Source organism: Coptis chinensis, chromosome 5 (genome assembly GCF_015680905.1).
Source record: "Coptis chinensis isolate HL-2020 chromosome 5, ASM1568090v1, whole genome shotgun sequence".
Lineage (NCBI taxonomy): Eukaryota > Viridiplantae > Streptophyta > Magnoliopsida > Ranunculales > Ranunculaceae > Coptis > Coptis chinensis.
This window is the reverse complement of record NC_141460.1, coordinates 50,719,113-50,737,601: the sequence shown is the minus strand read 5'-3', so window position 1 is coordinate 50,737,601 and position 18,489 is coordinate 50,719,113. Positions and strand designations below refer to the sequence as shown.

The 18,489-nt window shown below is 37.5% G+C and overlaps 1 long non-coding RNA gene across 1 annotated transcript; it reads right to left on the bottom strand.

The window, feature by feature from the left end:
- On the bottom strand, positions 1–18,182 carry LOC147497818 (uncharacterized). The gene is made up of 3 exons (XR_015194150.1): positions 18,089–18,182; positions 17,393–17,447; positions 1–133 (listed from the first exon to the last, which is right to left on the bottom strand). It is a non-coding gene; the product is annotated as an uncharacterized LOC147497818 (long non-coding RNA).
- Between the last annotated feature and the right edge of the window lie 307 nt (positions 18,183–18,489).

The following is an 18,489-nucleotide window of genomic DNA, read 5'->3' as shown; positions in this document are numbered from 1 at the left end:
GTTAAGCCCTCTGCCCTTTGTCTCTTTCTTCCAACTGCATCACCACTAGAGGAACCGCCACCAAACAATTTCTTCACACCCTTGAATGTAGTTTTCACTACATTCTTCACATTCTTTGATCGAGGACCCATCGCTACAAAGAAAAATAAAACAAGTATTAGTAAACCATATTTAAAGAAACAATGTACAAAGAAAAACACTAGAAAAAGGAGATCATCCCAGTCGTAAAACTAATATACTTATAAGCTTGCTATGATAACTCCAAGTATATATGAAGAAATAGAATGAGGCATAAAAAATTATTTTGGATATCCAATGGCGGAAAAATAACAAGATTTTAACAATACTCAAGTTAAAACTTTTTTTTTTTTTACTTTTATTCCTTTGTTATGATCATCATCTATCTCAAATTGACACTCTTGAAAACTACGCCATCATTTGTAACATTGATTAGAAACACTGCTTAGACATAGCAGTGTAGCAATCTCAACTCCACGTATAAATTTAAACATAGAAAGACAAACAATTGAGAAATGCATTCAAGACCAGTTGTTCAAAATTACATTGCTATCAACAGTCAGGGTCATAACAACTCTGCTTGCATACAAAATTCCCAACACAAGACACCTACAGTTTACTTCTTACCATAATAATAATAATAATAATAATAATAATAATAATAGACAAATTAATATCCAAAGGTTCAAACCATAATGGAACGAGGAAGACAGACAAGTGATAAATACATTCATGACCAGTTGGTCAAAATCAAATAACTCGTCAGACAAGGTCAGAATGACTCAGAGCATAGGAAATTCCTAATGTAATAGCCGAGCTTCAACTTTCAGCTCTACCCAATATATGACAGGTGCATCGGTCTACCACCTACAAAAACCTACACTTTATGGTTTTTTATCAACATATTGAATAAAACACCTATGGTCAATACGACAAAAACTATAAGGATCAAAGTGTAATAGGTATTGATGAAGATAGGCGAAACATATATCACATGAAGTCTCTGATTATACAAACTTCAGCACATTCTTGACAAGCACATATAAAAATAATTTTCAAGAAAGACCACAAAGAGTAGACTCGTTATGTAATCAAATGTAAATCTTGGAATTGAAACAAACGTAAGATATCTGATGGTAGGTAAATGATAAAACATAAAAGATAATTTACCTACGAAATGAACGATGAAACTCAAAACGTAAGTATACTAAAACTTATTACGAGTCTATATTTATCAAGTTTTCTACTCTCAATTCTATCGAAATAGAGTGGAGTAACAAATTCGTTCCACTCTTAGTTCTCTAGCATGGAATGATTTCATAGTTAACTAATCGGTTTTAAGTCTAATGAGAGGTTTACGAGGGGAATTCTATACTACGAGGTGAATGAAATTAACAAGTTACGAATAACAAAATGATACTGAATGTGAATCTAGATAAAGAATTAGAGGGGAATTGATTCCACCTCGAATCCAACTTAATCACCTAGCATAGACTGTTGTAATCTAATCCTTACGTTCTTACTGTAATGGATTGCTCGTTCTAATCCCTAATTAACATGGCATTTCTACCAATTATAACTAGCATGTGAGGTCGTTTACCCATTCTCATGGCGAAACACGACCTTCTAGAATGGAATAGACTCTACAACGATTCTACACTTATACAACTAAGCTTTCATCAAGGCTTTATCAACCCCTCTAATGGAGGTTTAGCCTTGAATCATCAAACCATCATTTCCCATATTATTATAACTAAACATCATATCAAAATTCTAACTTGACTAATTTAACTAACAATACTTCAATCTAATTTAACAACTCAGAAATGATAATCAACAAGAATTAAAACTAGATCTATAATTTGAAATGACAAAATCGAAATTGACAAATAGCTATTTTATTTATCAAACTAATTAAGAACAATGATTCTAAGAGTTTAATCTAAAACAAGAATTGAATTTAAACTAAACTTAATTTAATTAATGAAAACTAGATCTAGAATTATCTATTGTTTTAGGTCTAACTAGCTACCATTAACAAAGAGCTAAGCTTTTGTTTTTATATGTTTTCAGATCCAAAAATCGTGCATGGGCTTGGAGCCATGTTTTGGGCCAGAGAATCAAGCCCAAAACCCAATTCTTTCAGTCTAAAAAGGCCTCTTCAGCTACAGTTGGCTTCAACAGACTTTTCTTCTACTTCTGCTCCTCTGATTGGGTCAAGGCTTAGACCATTGGAAACCTCTTTCCGAGTCGGTCGTTTTGACATAAGGTAGGCCCAATTCCGAGGTCTGAGTCCAAAGATACAGCCTTCGGAAGTTCTGCTGACTTTGAGTGTTGTTTCTGCCCGCGTCGACTTTTCAGCTTTTGACCGGGCTTTAGAAAGGCTTTGCCTTCTTGAATCTTGGCCTTTAATCACAGAACTCCTTAGCAACCGACCTTTGCTCCGTTATCTCGCTAAAGTGGTACATTTCTGCACATAATGGACTTTGAAGCCTGAAATGCATAAAAACACGTTATCAGTATTAACTCTTAATTATTACTCACATAATTGGTCTAATAGTATGACTGTTATAGGGTTAAAACTACAGTTTTGGGCTCTTATCAAACTACCCCCAAACAGCATTTTGCTTGTCCCCAAGCAAAGATGTGAAATTAGAATAAGTGACCAAAAATGGAGTTCTATCTACTCGTTTATTGAGTCGCGATTGCATTGACCATATGCAACAAGGCCTTAAACCATTAGGAATTCCCTAGTGGACGAGTTATAGCCTCGTGAGAGTTTTCCAGTGAAGGTACTCATAAACTTCATCTATACTACAACGACTAAGAAATAAAACTATTGTTTCCTCATTCATGTCTCAACTATCTATACATCTCACTAGCAATTAAATAAGAATAACCAAGTCAAAAACCTAAACTAATATATGCATAATAATCAATCATCTATGATATAAATATATATACTATGAGTAATACTATGAAATGCCTAGCAGGTTCGTTTATGAAAACTCGGAATAGCGTCCTTAAGTAGGTCCTCACATAAATGTCAAGACAAAAACACTCTCTCGATTTTTCCTCTCCAAGTTTCATACTCCAAAGTGTAGTAGGGCACACTTTTACCTTACAATCTCAATGACAACAAGGAAGCTGGAGTCGATCAAACACATCTGCCACTTACTATCACACTAACCTATTCCTAATTGAGCTAGAGGTCTTTATTAGGTGTTGCGGGGATTAGGAGATGGTTTAAGAAGGAAGGAAATGGATATTCAAAAGGACAAGTCTGAGATAGTAGAGTCTTCATATTATGTAACTTAGAGAAAACCTTGTTATTTACTTTTGCTTCTACACTTTGTTTCCATCCTTAGCCTATATTTTTTCCTTTTTCTTTGGCTTTTGACTCATTTTTTTTTTTTTTTGAGTTTTTATTTTATTTCTATTTTTCTTTTTCTTTTCTTTGGATGGAAACTTCTTTTCTTTATTTTCTGAAGCAATTAACTAACTTTTGTTTACACCGGTTTTTCTTTTCTTCTTTCTTTCTCATTCTATTCTCAGACTTATTCTAGATTGGGTAGGTTGATTTTTTTATTTTTTATTTTGTTTTATTTTTGTAACAGGGTAAAGGATTTGTGGGTTATGAAAGGCTAAAGAAAGGCTCAGAGGGCTTACTAGAAAAAATAATTCATAGGTTTGAATTTCTGGCTATATCGATCCAAAGAGGGCCTAAATTCTCGCTTAGGATATGGCATAGTGATCAAGCAAGTGGACGTGTGATTTCTCTATCTGGATTTTACTTCTCCCTTGTGTCATTTCTCAAATGTTTCGCTCATATAAGGCTTTAGGCTATATTCTCACAGGATTTGTAGAATAAGTACTCTAGCCTAGATTTCAGAAACTTACTGCTAACAATCATAGATACTCATGTAATATATTTATAGATAGATGCAAAGATTATTACCTACATATTAACCTAAGTTTCTAACAATTATTCTGATGCAAAAGCTACGTGAGACTTCTAGATTGTTAAGAGCATAGAGAAAGAAAACAATACCAATATTCCTAAGTGTATAGCATAAACTTATTTATTTATATTTTTTTAAAATTTTTAACTTGAAAACAAATGCATGTTATACATATCTATATCCTAGCAGATGCCTTAATTACATGTGTTTCTTTACCTCCCCAAAACAAGAAGCATGATTTGTCCTCAAAGCATTTAAATAAGAGGGTAGAAAAAATACCATGGAAACGCGTGAAATTCTGGAACATCTGCAAAACAAGGTTAGAACATACTAATATAGGGAAAATAAAAATACTGACGCAACTCTATAAGAGTTCCACCCATTATGGGGTTAACATAATTAAATTGTTTGGGACATAAGCAGACAATAACAAAACTAAAAACTTACCTTATCTCCCGCTTAAGCATCCTCCTCCTCATTACAGAGATGAGGTTCCTTCGCATCCTACCAGTCCATTATAACTTGCCAAGCTTGCCACCATTTATCATCTACTAATGCTAACCTGTTAAGTGTTATTATGTCTGATGGGATGTATGGGGCGACCAAATGAGGCTTTGACCCATCCCGCCCAAGTCATTATTCGCGATGAGCTTAACCACCCAATTGGTGGGTCTCATGACTTCAACCCTTTTCCAATCTGGAATTGTACACAGAATCTGAAACAACTACGATGATGCGGCTTACCAAAACAGGCATAAGAAGATACTTTTACTCATGCTTTGGGCTCTCTTAAGACTAGCTAACTAAAACTTCGGGAATGTCATATCGGCGACGTCCCTCGCCTAAAGCGAGGAAAATGTCACCAGCCAGATCTTGTTTGCGAAAATGAACTCATCATTCCCCAAAATATTCATCGGGATGAATAACATGGTGGTGCCCTACGTTTAGGGAAAGGCTACCAAGGGCATGCTATATCGCCCACGGTCCATTACTCGAAAATACCCTCCTCCATAATACTCATGGAAATATGTATAATCATAAAGGTATGCATTATCGGTCATATATGCCCATGTGTGAGCGAGATCGGTATTGGTAATCCCCGAAACTAAAGCGACCACATTTTTATTGAATTCTAGTGTCGTGTCATCGACTCTGACGGAGAATTCTTGTTCTCCATCCCGATTACAATAGAATTTAACGTGGTCGTAGAAATAAGCGATGAAGTGTGGTGAATATGAATCGTCATCACTTACCGGTGGATTACATTTATCCTAACTACAGGATCCCGTGGCCGGAACCAATGTCCATAGGTCTCGGTTCCCAACAACACGCCTTCGAAAGACTGCTCGGTATGACTATAGGAGATGTCATCTCAACAACCCTTTGAACAGTTCCAAAAATCTTGGAATGACCCTCAGAAAATTGGAATTTCCTGTGTTCACAGAGGGCAGGGCGCGAGTGCGCTCGTGGGTTTTTGGAATTACAGTGTTTGGTCGCGAAGTCGCTTCAACTTAAAAGCGGTCGCTCTCGAGTAAAATTTCGGAAGTGTATGCAGCGCGAGGTGCGCTTTGCATCGAGGCGCAGGCGCTCGTAAGTCTTTGAAGCGAAATTTAGAGGAAAAAGAAGGAAAAGCTTGGAGTGAAAGGTGAGGGATGATGGTGGGGTGTAGTGTGGTTTGTTAGTGTAGAATGAAGGGAGTTTAAATAGGGTCTGAGCTTCCAAAACGAATCGGCAAGTTGCCAAATTATTTTAAGGCAATTTCCGGAAATAGAAAAATTCCAAACTCGAAAACGGAAACAAACCATCTTCTTGATTTTCTAAAAATCCTGGTATCTTTTATACTGATTTTAGAATAGTAACTTCTCCTAGATTTCATGCTACCACCACACATAATCATAGATATGCCGATATCGGCCAAATTCTCAACCTTTCCTCCAAGACAACTTTACAGCAGATGATCATATAACAAATTATGCTCGGTATAAATATTACCACCCCCAAACAAATCGGGAGGTGGGATTAATGATAAAGACAAACAGAACTCGAAAATAACCAATTATATTAAAACTAAAATTTAAATCCAAACAACATAAAACAAACACATTAATATTTAAATTTAACAACTAAATTAAAATCCAAATAATAAAAAACCATGAAATAACAGCGAACACAAACTTATGGTGAACACCTAGTTATGTGATGAAGATGGACCCTAAGATGGAGATTGGTCTTGGGATGGAGAATAGCTTGAGCCATCTGTCCTTCGGCGACGACGCTCATGCCTTTCAGACTCGGCTGAAACAGAATCCTCCACGGGTGGCATGCGTCGTAGCATCTCTATTCGGAACAAGCGCTGTGCTTCCATCTCGATCCGAAAGTCGCATCTTGGGCTTGGTGATGCTGGTGGATAGTCTCCATGTTAGACAAGATATCGTCCTGAACCCTTTCTAGCATTTCAAGTCTCGTCTGAAGGTTCGTTTGCTTATTTCGAACTACAATCTGTCTATCTCGGATATCTTCACAAATACCATAAACGCAACGCAAGCCAGTTTGCAACACTTGCATGCGTTCTAAATTAGAACTACAACTATCTAATGCATCGTCATCCAAACATGTCATATCCTCCCTTTCATCCTCCGACTCAACCACCTTTCCTTCAGACAACGGCCAAGTCTCTTGGATGCAATCCGTATAGATACTTGCATTAGAATGCAATTTGATCTTAATAGGAGCAGATTTTGCGACAGCTCTAAAGGAGAGCATGATCTTAGTGATCAATACGAGAAGAGGCACCAAGCTCTTTCCCACTCCTCTAATCACATTAAAAATTAAATCGATGATACAGAAATTATACTTATTCGTTTGCAAAATCCAGAGAACGTGCAGACATTGCAGACCGATATCGCTGACTTTGTCTTTCCAGAGAACGTTCCTATAATCGAGAGGACCAATTCTCGCTTCTTATAAAATTGTTCTACCAAATCATAGTGATAGAACTCCTCAGTCGAGTACCACTGTCCGTTCCAATCCCTCCTAATCATCTCCGCGTCGTAAAATGGCGCCGGCAAGAAAAGCGAAAGCGTGCTCGGCAAAATTCTTTCGTCATAAGCGCCATTGAAGTTTTTGAAACAACCAATGGTTTGTAAATGGTAGGGGAGGCGAGTTTGATGTAAAACAACCAAAGACACGGTGGTGGCGATGGGGTGGATCTGATGCAGGTTGAAGCTTGAATTGGTGGCTGTTTTCAGAGTTTTAAAATTGTTGGGGTTGGTGGTGGTAATGGTTTGGAGAAGATTTTGGTTTGATTAAAATGGTTGGCGTGGGTGTAGTTAGGTTTTCCTTTTTTTTTTTTTTTTTTTTTTTTTTTTTTTTTTTTTTTTTTTTTTTTTTTTTTAATTTTTGGTGTTTAAGGTTGAAAACTTGTTAATGGCGGTGGTGGGTTAGAGCGCGATACTGTTCGTGGAAATAGAGGGGGGTGCAGGTGCACTGCCAGTGCGCGCGGGTTTGGGCCCAAGCCCAATTTGAATTCCGAAATTTTCTCTCGATTTTGCGCAATTTCAAATTCAATTTGCCGCCGTTCTTGGCCGATTTTGGCGAATGAGTTATGAAAATGATCGTAGAGAAATTTCCAATCCAATGATCCATAAAACACTCAATTCCAACTATGGGTGACGTATAGGAAGGTGGAAAAACGCCTCGAAGTGCGTGTGTGACGTAAGTTATGCGAACGAAGGAAATCTAAGTTTTAGATTACGTCAACCCAATTGAACTACAACTATTAGGCCTAAGCAACACAAATGGAAAGTTCGAGCAATCCGGATGGAAAGACCGACTGCCCACCCCCAAACAAATTTCTAAACACAAAATTTGTTCTAACGTGGGTCGTTTAAAGTCAGATTCCCAAGACTTGTTGGATTGCTATTTCTACGATTTAGAATTTTTTTTATTTTTATTTTTTTTATTAGTTTATTATAAGAAAAACAAAAAACAATAAATACATAATTCACCCCATAGAGGAACATGACTCAAAAACCGAGAAAACATGCAAAAGTGGAAAACGTGAATTATGTTAACCGTGGGCTTAGGATCCGGTACTTACAGCCACACACTCCATAGGGAGGGCCCGGTTACCTGAATGGTGCACTTACCACTATATGGAAGTGAAAGGAAGTACACCAAATGACAAAGGTCAATCCTCATAGACAGCGGTCCCGTAAAAGGACTTCCCTCTACATCGGGGGCGAAAGTTCGTGAAAATGTTTTAACCGTTGACTATTAACTTGAAAGGTATTGTTGTCATTGGGATTTACCAAGGTGATTGCCCTGTAAGGGGTGACTTCAGTAACCAGAAAAGGACCAGACCAACGGGTTTTTAGTTTCCCTGGAAAACTATGTAGACGGGAGTTGTAAAGCAAAACCTTTTGACCAACCACAAACTCTTTGCGCAAGATTTGCTTATCATGAACACGTTTCATGTTAGCTTTATAATCCTTCGCGAGATCGTAAGAATCGCTACGGATTTCTTCAAGCTCATTCAATTGCAACTTACGTTTGACACCTGCCTCATCAATATTGAAGTTAAGGCTTTTATAGCCCACAGAGCACGGTGCTCTAATTCAACGGGCAAATGACATGGTTTCCCAAATACAAGTCTAAAGGGAGACATACCTATAGGAGTTTTGAAAGCAGTTCTATATGCTCATAAGGCATCCGATAGACGCTTCGACCAGTCTTTCCTATCAGGGTTTACAGTTGTTTCTAAAATCTTTTTGATTTCCCTATTATAAATTTCTACTTGTCCGCTAGTTTGTTGATGATAAGGAGTTGCTACTTTGTGTGTAACTCCATACTTTTTCACTAGGGATGCAACAACTCTGTTGCAAAAATGTGTTCCACCATCACTAATGATGGCTTTAGGAATGCCAAACCGACAGAAAATATATTCTTTAATAAAAAATACAACGGTTTTATGGTCATTGCTACGGCAAGCTAGGGCCTCTATCCATTTAGACACGTAGTCCACGGCAACTACAATATAAATGAAACCGTGGGAAACAGGGAAGGGACCCATGAAATCAATGCCCCAAACGTCAAAAATTTCTACTATCAAGATTGGATTTAATGGCATCATATTACGCTTCGTGATTCGCCCAAGTTGTTGGCAACGAATACACGTCTTGCAATGCACTTGGGCATCCTTAAAAAGGGTAGGCCAATAAAATCCACATTGAAGAACTTTAGCGGCTGTTTTCATCCCACTAAAATGGCCACCACACTCTTTGTCATGGCAGAACGATAGAACTTCATTATATTCCCACTGGGGAATACAACGACGAATAATCTGATCCGCACAATACTTAAAAAGGTATGGCTCATCCCAGTAGTATAACTTAACTCTGGCTAAGAACTTCTTACGTTCATTTCTTGACCAATTATAAGGCATAACATCAGCCGCTAAATAATTTACAATGTCAGCATACCATGGTGCTGAAAAAATCGCATATAGATGCTCATCAGGAAAAGAGTCCGGTATGGACTCAAAATCACTCGATCGTCGTTTGTGAGTCTAGATAAGTGGTCGGCAACTTCGTTTTCGACCCCTTTTTTTGTCCTTTATTTCTAATGTGAACTCTTGCAGGAGAAGGATCCATCGGATTAATCTCTGCTTAGCATCCTTCTTTGCAAGAAGGTACTTAAGGGCTGCATGGTCCGTGTAAACTAAAGTTTTAGAACCAACCAAATAAGGACGAAACTTATCTAAAGCATAAATGACGGCTAAGAATTCTTTTTCGGTAGTTGAATAATTCCGTTGAGCATCATTTAGGGTTTTACTAGCATAATAAATAACAGTGGACTTATTATCTAGTTTTTGTCCCAAGATTGCACTAACTGCATAGTCACTAGCATCACACATGAGTTCGAAAGGTTTAGAACAATCGGGAGGCTGTATAATTGGTGCAGAGGTTAGGGCGGATTTTAAAGTTTCAAAAGCCTGCTTACAGTTAAAATTAAAATCAAAGATTGCATCTTTTAAAAGCAGATTAGTTAAAGGCCTATCTATTTTCGAGAAATCTTTAATAAAACGCCTATAAAAACCTGCATGGCCTAGAAAGGCTCTAATATCACGGACAGTCCGTGGTTTAGGTAGAGTTGCTATCTTATCTAGTTTGGCCTTATCTACTTCGATGCCATCACTAGATACAATGTGACCTAGTACTATGCCCTTTTTCACCATGAAATGACACTTTTCCCAGTTTAAAACGAGGCTCTTTTCTTCACACCGTGTCAAAACCTTAGACAGGTTAGACAAACAGTCTGTGAAGGAATCTTCATAGATAGAAAAATCATCCATGAAAACTTCCATAAAGCGCTCTACCATGTCACTAAATATATGAAGCATACAATTTGGAAGGTACCGGGGAGCATTACAAAGGCCAAAAGGCATTTGTTTATAGGCATACGTTCCAAAAGGACATGTGAAGGTAGTCTTTTCTTGGTCATCAATATCAATAATAATCTGAAAATAGCCTGAGTAGCCATCCAGAAAACAATAAAAAGCATGACCAGCGAGGCGTTCAAGCATTTGATCTATAAAAGGTAAAGGAAAGTGATCTTTTCGTGTCATAGCATTTAAATGTCTATAATCAATATAGATCCTCCATTTCATAGGACCTTGTGTGACAACATAGTCACCCTTTCCGTTACGTACCATGATAACTCTCGATTTCTTAGGAACTACATGAATGGGGCTTACCCATTCGCTATCAGAGATTGGGTATATGATACCCGTATCGAGTAATCGTAAGACTTCTTTCCTAACCACCTCTTTCATGGCAGGGTTCAAAGCGGCGAGGTTCGCAAAGAAGTCTTGGCGTTATCCTCCAAATGGATACGATGAGTGCAAACATTAGGGTCAATTCCTTAATGTCGGCTAAGGACCAACCAATCACGGACCGATGTTCCCTAATCACCCGGATTAAACGCGTGTCTCTTCATTCTTAGATAACGAGAAGATATAATTACCGGATGACTACCATCCGGATCAAGTTGAATATATTTTAACTCCGAGGGAAGAGGTTTGAGCACTGGGGTGGAAGGAAAATCAATAGATGTTTCGTCCGGGGTCCTCATTTTGCATAATGAATACTTGCTTAGGTAGCAAGTCTTCATACTCGATATATGGAGCAACCGGGCGGTCTACAATTAGTGTGGACTCAAGGATGGTGTTGACTTCCTCTAAGTAGGAGTCATTTACAAAATCTGAAGTTCAAAAGAAAGGAATTTGTACATATTGTTTTCGGAAGCGTGTTGTTAAAATAATCTTGAGCTAAGCTCTCGATCATGCTAACCTCCCCATCTATAGAACCGAATCACAGTAACTGTTTCATCATTTTAAAACATTTACCTCAACAAAAAGATGGCCAAAAGATAAGGACATCTTACCATTGCGGCAATTTATAAACGCGTTGGCAGTTGCCAAGAAGGAGCGCCCTAAGATGATCGGTACAGAGTCGTTAGCGACTTCTGTATCGAGGATAACAAAATCCGCAAGATAGTAGAAATCCTAAACCTTAACAAGCACGTTTTCCACTACACCCTTAGGATACTTAATTGACCTGTCCGCTAATTGCAACGTTCTTTTTGTAGGTTGCATTTCCTGTAGACCTATTTGTTTATACAAATAATACGGGAGTAAGTTAACACTTCGCCCGTGTCTAATAAAGCGGTCGTCGTGTGGGAATCTCCTAAGGTGCATTTTATTGTAGGACGACCAGGGTCCTTGTACTTAACAATTCCATTATTTTCGGATAAAGTTGGGAACTGTTCAATTAGAAAGGCGTCTTTAGGTATGTTTGTCTTACGCCTAGTAGTGCACAACTCCTTAAGAAACTTAAGCGTGGTTAGGTAGCTTTTAATAGCTTCGAGAAAAGGAAGGTTTATCGTTAGATTCTTGAAAACGTTCCTAATCTCCTCAAAGTTTGTATCCCCGGTTAGCATGGCTAATTTCGAGGGAACGGTGGTTTAAGCTCTATATTTAGCGTATGGCTCGACTTGATGTGTAACCTTGGCTTTTACGTTTCTTAGTTTGTTGTTGAACCGTACCTCTACGGTGGTAGGCTCTTCAGTTTCTATTTCGGTATCTAGTTCGATATCCGGTGTAGGGAGTACTGATGGGGTAACTATAGGCATAGTTACTTTGTTATCAACTACTCTTCTAGAGCGGAGAGTGGTGATGGCATTAAGGTCACCTACGATTATAGTTTCCGTACTAGTATTACCGTTTACCTCAAAGGCTGTGTTTGCTATTTTAGGGTTTGTTATCGCTTGTCCTGGAAACACGCCTTTTGGTTGGGTTTTCTCTTGGGCTAATTGTTGTATGCCCTGATTTATGGATTGTAAGATATGTTGGTTTGATTGAGTCATTGTTTGGAAAAGTTGTTGGGTAACCTGTATAAAGGCGTCAATACGATCCGGTTGTGTAGGTGTAGTAGTCACAGGTGGTGCGACTGGAACTATCTCACGTTGATTATTTATGGGTGGGTTGTGATAGTTACTATTGTTAACCGGAACGATACCTCTATTGGAATTATAACTATTATAATTACCTTGACCTTGTGCTAGACCTTATCGTGGTTGCGCTTGGTTGTTATAATTATTATAATTTCCCTGACCTTGTCCTTGTCCTTGCCTAGGTGGAGCTTAGTTATAGTTGTTTGCTTGCCTAACATTTTGGTTATTAAACCCTGGAGGTGTAACTTGTTGATTGTTTCGCCAACTAAAGTTGGGATGTTGTCTCCATGGGGCATTAGGAATAGGATAGCTATTAATGGAGCAAACATTATCTTGCTCTAATTGTTGTTGTTCATAGGCTGAGAGGACAATAGGAGTCGGGTGCTCGTGGACTCAAACAGAAATTACATGGGTTGGAGTTTATATTCATGACGGGATAGGCTTTTGTTGAACAGAAATAGCCTCAACCTTTTTAGTTAGAGATTCGATTAAATTTTTAAGTTCGGATCGGGTTTCATCTCAAACATACCGTGGCCTTAATCTGTTGAAGAAGAACTAGCGAGGGGGATATCATCACTACCCCCGAATTGTTATTATTGTTTAGTTTGCTCTTCTAAAAACTTGTAAGCCTCGAGGCTCGCGTTTACTTAGGAAACTACCCCATTCATTATGTCAAGGACTTCTTTATGGTGATGTTGAAGTCCTTTGAAAAGGCACGAACTAACGTGTCTTTTGCTAGGTTATGGTGTGGACACTCTATAAGCAGTCGGTGAAACGATTCCAAGCCTCGTAAAATGATTCATGAGGATTTTGTCGAAAAATGAATCTTGGAAAGCATCTCATCCGTCTTTAGGGGTGGGTAAAATGTTCCATAAACAAATTGAATAAGTTTAGCCCACGAGTCCACGAGTTAGGCGCCAGCAATTAACCAAGACAACCGCCTTTATCGGCTAAGGTGAAGGGAAATACCATCAGTTTAATTTGTTCCGCACCAACCGTAGGATGATGGAATGTTGTAAGGACTTGTTCAATCCTACGCATGTGTTGGTAAGGTTTTTCATGGTCTAAACCATGGAAAACGGGTAACAAATTAAATATGTTTGGGGGAATTCGAAAATCCCCCACTGGGTCTGCTAGAACGATGCAAGATTTAGGGCTATCGCTCAAGGCTTTGTAAAAGTCGGAGAGAGGAGTCTCTCTTTCTTCAGCCATTATGTCAGGTGTGGTTGGTGGGATAGTAGCTAGAGGTGTAGTGATTGGTATACTCGATAGATTTGTTTGTTGACGTTGACGGTTAATTACGTTCGGTGTTTTTCTCCGACCAGACCTTAATCTCATGCAAGTCTAAGTCTAAACACGACAACACTCCAAACAATCTTGATATATTAGTATAAACCTCTAACTGGAGATGCGAGGTATGGAAGAAAGGAATACCTGATAGCGTCCTTGCTTCGCTTATGAATAATACCTTGTTTATCGTGTTCGATGTAAATAACAAGTTAGAACACTGAAAAACTTAAAAAATCGGAGTTCGAAACAAACCTGTAGAAATCCGGAAAAATTTAGCTTAGGGCTGGTGCGCGGCGCTTAGGGGCGGTAAATACCGTGTAACTTCAAGTTACAGTGTTTTTTAGAGGCGGTCGCTCAAGGTTCCAGGCGTTTGGCGCGAGCGCTCCGTTTGAAGCGCTGGTGCGCCAAAGGTGTAATTTTTTGCGGAACTTTTCAACGCTGAAACGGACAACCACAGTATGAATCAAACAAGGGTGGGTGGGTTTAATGGGACTTAAAAAATGACTAATTATACTATGAAAACAATGCTAAAGTGAAACTAAGATGGCAGCGGCGCCATTTGATAAAACATAAAAGATAATTTACCTACGAAATGAACGATGAAACTCAAAACGTAAGTAAACTAAAACTTATTACGAGTCTATATTTATCAAGTTTTCTACTCTCAATTCTATCGAAATAGAGTGGAGTAACAAATTCGTTCCACTCTTAGTTCTCTAACATGGAATGATTTCATAGTTAACTAATCGGTCTTAAGTCTAATGAGAGGTTTACGAGGGGAATTCTATACTACGAGGTGAATGAAATTAACAAGTTACTTAATAACTAAAATGATAATTGAATCTTGAATGTGAATCTAGATAAAGAATTAGAGGGAATTGATTCCACCTCGAATCCAACTTAATCACCTAGCATAGACTGTTGTAATCCAATCCTTACGTTCTTCATAAATGGATTGCTCGCTCTAATCCCTAATTAACATGGCATTTCTACCAATTATAACTAGCATGTGAGGTCGTTTACCCATTCTCATGGCGAAACACGACCTTCTAGAATGGAATAGACTCTACAATGATTCTACACTTATACAACTAAGCTTTCATCAAGGCTTCATCAACCCCTCTAATGGAGGTTTAGCCTTGATTCATCAAACCATCATTTCCCATATTATTATAACTAAACATCATATCAAAATTCTAACTTGACTAATTTAACTAACAATACTTCAATCTAATTTAACAACTCAGAAATGTTAATCAACAAGAATTAAAACTAGATCTATAATTTGAAATGACAAAATTGAAATTTACAAATAGCTATTTTATTTATCAAACTAATTAAGAACAATGATTCTAAGAGTTTAATCTAAAACAAGAATTGAATTTAAACTAAACTTAATTTAATTAATGAAAACTAGATCTAGAATTATCTACTGTTTTAGGTTTAACTAGCTACCATTAACAAAGAGCTAAGCTTTTGTTTTTATATGTTTTCAGATCCAAAAATCGTGCATGGGCTTGGAGCCATATTTTGGGCCAGAGAATCAGGCCCAAAACCCAATTCTTTCAGTCCAAAAAGGCCTCTTCAGCTCCAGTTAGCTTCAACAGACTTTTCGTCCACTTTTGCTCCTCTGATTGGGTCAAGGCTTAGACCATTAGAAAGTTCTTTCCGAGCCGGTCGTTTTGACATAAGGTAGGCCCAATTCTGAGGTCTAAGTCCAAAGATACAGCCTTCGGAAGTTCTGCTGACTTTGAGTGTTGTTTCTGCCCGCGTCGACTTTTCAGCTTTTGACCGGGCTTTAGAAAGGCTTTGTCTTCTTGAATCTTGGCCTTTAATCACATAACTCCTTAGCAACCGACCTTTGCTCCGTTATCTTGCTAAAGTGGTACATTTCTGCACATAATGGACTTTGAAGCCTGAAATGCATAAAAACACGTAATCAGTATCAACTCTTAATTATTACTCACATAATTGGTCTAACAGTATGACTGTTACAGGGTTAAAACTACAGTTTTGGGCTCTTATCAGTAAACATTATTGATAGAATACATTAAAAACAAAGACAAGTTTTAGACTTTCTAAAACGATTATGTTATTCGAAAAAATTTAAAGTGATTATGCTAGGTACACTTGCTACATTTTCTCATGTAGAAGCCATAATTTTTCACATAATGATATGATTCAAACGATTTATGCTCAAAAACTGGAAGTCTCATGACAATATTTGAAAGAAACATGCATTGATCAGATATGACATCCCATGTTAATAGTATACACTCACCAAAATATAAACTTGAAGAGTAATTTAATTTCTTGAGCATCTTGTATATGGTTTAGTTTAGCACTGCACCTTACATGTGTTACAATATCTCAAATGCTTATACAAAGCAACAATTATAGATGATATTGATTAGTTGAGCACAACTAAAAACAAGTGGAGACTTTGTACAATGACTCAAGTGGAAGAAGCGAAGCTACTTCTCCGTTTAGTACCAATCTGATTAAGTTGTTTGATGTACACAATGGTTTATGTGCAAAGAAGCACATTCTTCACTAAACAAGGAAGCACAATGGACACTTCAATAGGAAACAACTTTCATATAGCACCAGCATCGCTTCAAGTCTTTACAGGCTTGACTGTTCTACTATTTATACCCATTTACGACAAAGTTATCGTTCCAACTTTAAGAACTTTCACAGGATACCGATCTGGGATAACAATGCTTCAAAGAGTCGGATTAAGGTAATAATTTGCTATTATTATGTTTTAAAATGTTTTAACAAGTCTCTATTTGTACCTTAGCATAGAATTCATCCATATCAAGAGATATCAACCTCGCATTTGATCCTCGGTAAGCACGCTTACCATTTACAATTTTAACAAGACCACCATTGTGTGGAATCACTGTTTCAAGCTTTGCCTGTCGAGCTCTAATTACATCCTTACTCTCAAGCATCTCTATTTCTGCAAGATACATGTCTATCACATCAACAACCAGCCCTCGCTGCTTATAATAATAGCCCTTATTATCCAAACCCTTCCTCATAACCTTCACTACAATCCCTTCACACAACCAATAATCCTTCCGATTAATTTGTTCCTTCACCTTCTCATCCTCTTTCATCACCTCATCAATTGCACACCTAACCACATTCCCACCTTCACTTGAGTTAACATCACACTTCCTTTTCTTCTCCCTTTCATCTTCAAATAACATATTAGACAACGACGAACACTCACCAATATCTTTCCTAACAGGCTTACAACAAGTTTTCTTCAAATAATAAGTTTTCTTCTTGACTGTACGTACTTTTCTCTTCCTTTAAAATAAAAAGTACTATTTCGTACGCAGTTGTCAACAGATTAGCACGACATCACAAATTCCATCGACTCGTAAAATAACTTAAAATTGAATGAACTGAGGATAAAAGACTCAAGGGCAAATTCAAAATATTGGTATGTTTACAGAATACATAAAAAGTCCATGAACAAGAGTTTCTGAGAAGATAAGAGTAATATTTACTATTGATATAGCAGAGCATGAAATTGTGGTATAACATTCTGATTAAAAATCATGGAATAAATTAGAAATTTGATTCCAAGCACTTACTTCTTCAGCTGTCCACTGACCCTTAGTAGATCGTCTTGTAGGGCCACTAGTCCTCCTACAAAACCATCACAGAATACCATATAAGAGTTCATCCTTGGCAATACAAGCATTATCTCAATAGAAACTAACCATTAGTAAAACAATGTAAAGATGGGAAATGGGATGATTACAAAAAGAAAATAACTTCATTATATACGTAATGATGTATCTAATAAATCTTTCAAACATGTATTATCGTCTAATGCCCAATCAATTCAAGCAATAAACAGAAAATAACTGTACAGATACTGAAAATACAAGAAAACAACTTTTGATAGTTAAGGATTTATTATCGTCAGTTGGAAAATAACTCAAAGAATTCAAGAAAACAAGTTCATAAATCCAGCAAACATCGTATTTGATTAACAACAACTCTAGGCCTCTATAAATCCAGTACAACAAGTTCATAAAAACGAATGATAACAACAAACATGAATGATAATGTTGCACTGGTTCCATTCAAAATTCAGGAATCTAACTTAAGGTTACACTGAAACAAATCCAATATTCATACATTAGAGGAGGAATGAACAACCGTACCCTATTACAACAAAAACAAGATTCTACCAACAATCGTACCCCATTACAAATTCCAAACCATCAAATATTACCCATTTCCTAAAACAAGTAGTTAAACCAAGCCAACATGATTCTTACCTTCAAATTGGATATGAAACTTAATTCAGGAAAGAAAAACTCGATGGCTCAATTTGATTGGGTGATTCTCAATTTGATTGGGTGATTCTCAATTTGATTGTGCGATTCTCAATTACAATTGTACCGATTCTAATTGGATTGGGCGAGAATTGGAGTGGTTTTTGGATTCTATGATTCTAATTGGATTGGACGATTCTAATTCGTTTTTTGGTTAGGGTTTGAAGGGTTTTTTGGCCGAGTGCACGAGAGAGATGACCGGCTAGAGAAGGTTTTTCTGGTTTCACGATGGAAGTGGGGGGTCTTCTGGGATTTTTGTTGGGCTTCGCAATTTGGGCTTGGGCTGGAGGCTGCCCAATCCAATTTTGGTGGCGCCCAATACAAGACCCAAATTAAATAGGTAA